This window comes from Micropterus dolomieu, linkage group LG14, assembly GCF_021292245.1.
Source record: "Micropterus dolomieu isolate WLL.071019.BEF.003 ecotype Adirondacks linkage group LG14, ASM2129224v1, whole genome shotgun sequence".
Taxonomy (NCBI): domain Eukaryota; kingdom Metazoa; phylum Chordata; class Actinopteri; order Centrarchiformes; family Centrarchidae; genus Micropterus; species Micropterus dolomieu.
Genome location: NC_060163.1, coordinates 27328725 through 27330820, shown reverse-complemented (window position 1 = coordinate 27330820; position 2096 = coordinate 27328725).

Sequence of the window (2096 nt, the reverse complement as noted above, 5' to 3'; positions counted from 1 at the left end):
TGTCCTTTATTGGAATAAACTCTTTTGCACCGACTCTTGACCATCTCCAGTGAAGTTTTTGACTACGCCGTTTTTTGACTAAAGAAGAAATCTAATAGAGTAATTTTATTGAGTTTATTACGTTGGTTAGGGTAGGGACCAGGTCTTTTACTGGCCCGGCCGGTCCTTATTTCCGACCCGACACTAAGTCGACGTAGACATCAAACGCCAGAGTTAATGACATGAGGCAGACGTCCTGTAGGCATAGGTGTGATGCATACATATGAGATAGCTGCCTCCTTCTGTCATGTGTAACATCGGATTTAGACAAAATGTTTTTATCTCATCCCACAGGGATATATATATATATAGGATGTAATATGTCCTGACACCATTTGAACACATGACATTTGTCTGTATATCATTGCAGGTATTCGTCGTTTTAGATCAATATACCGTGAGTTTATTAAAAAATAAGTTCGATCTTCATGTAGACACGTGTAATATTATTATTATATTATAGGATGTAACACATCCTTCTGAAATCAGATGAATATTATCTATCCTTTTTTAAAGATTTGCTTGGTGACATAATCCTAAAAACCATAAAAGTCTTGACTAGTCAGCACTTCCTGTGTAATGTTTTTTCACAACATTTAGCCTATATAAAAGGGCTGAGATTGAACAGATCTATTTCTTATAAATGTTGATAAATAAAATTCAGTATATTAGGACATATGGGTCTATGTAAATTTAGTGCACTTTTTATATATAGTCTATCATACTAATTCTAAGGACTCACCTTTTCCCCCCTTCCCCCCCCATTCGCATCGAGACATCTCTCGATGCGAATGGGGGTTTAAGATCGTAAAAGTTCATAAATAAGGCATATGTGTTTTTGGGGTATAAGTTGGGGACAAAGGCACATGACGGTAAGATATTTTTAAAATTGTATTCATGTATAATGGTATACCCTATTGAGTAGTGCCTTGAACATGTGGGTAGGCAACCTATATGATTAATTTGTAAACCACTCAGGTCCCTTTGTCATGAGTTGTAGTTTTTGCCATTTGGAACCTGCTTCGCCGGTGGCCCAGCCGACTCCTGTACCCTCGTCGGTGGTCCGACCGGCACCTGCTTCGCCGGTGGCCCAGCCGACTCCTGTACCCTCGTCGGTGGTCCGACCGGCACCTGCTTCGCCGGTGGCCCAGCCGACTCCTGTTCCCTCGTCGGTGGTCCGACCAACACCAGCTTCGCCGGTGGCCCAGCTGACTCCTGTGCCCTCGTTGATGGTCCGACCGGCACCTGCTTCGCCGGTGGCCCAGCCGATTCCTGTTCCTAGTGCTCCGTCGGTGGACCTACCGGCATCAGCTCCGTTGGTGGCCCAACCGACTCCAGCTCCTCGTGTCTGGTCAGTGGGCAGACCGACTCCAGCTCCTCGTGTCCAGTCCATGGTCCCCAGCCCAGCTGTCCAGTCGGTGGTCAGACCGACTCCAGCACCTCGTGTCTCGCCCGTGGCCCTCAGCCCAGCAGCTCAGTCCGTGGCCCTCAGCCCAGCAGCTCAGTCCGTGGCACTCAGCCCAGCAGCTCAGTCCGTGGTCCTCAGCTGTGCTCTGCCACCGGAGATCCCAGGCTCCCTACGCCGGTCCCCGACCCGACCTTTGGAGAAGCCTCGCCTTCTTCGGCCTCTGGTGGGTCCCTTCCGTCATCTGCAACCCCTGCTGAGACCTTTGGAGAGATCTCGCCTTCATCGCCGGCCTATTGCTCAGTCTCCGGAGCGATCTCTTCTTCGCTGCCGACCTCCAGGGAGGATTAGTTCCTGTCTATGGCCCCCTGCCCGGCCTCCAGAGAGGTCTCGCCTTCGCCACCGGCCTTCAGGGAGGATTCGCCACCTTTGTCGGTCCCCCGCTTGGCCTCCAGTGGGTTTCCAGCCTCTTTGTTGGCCTTCCTGCCGTCCCCCTGAACAGTCCGGCCTCCAGGGCCGTACTCCGGGATGGCCACCTGAACTCTGTGGACCCTCTGGTCCTCCCGCCCAGTTGGGTCGTCCTCCCAGGCGACCTCCTGAACGTTGTTGCCTCCCTGTTCTGCCCGGCCTGTTGGGTCGTCCTCCGGGACGG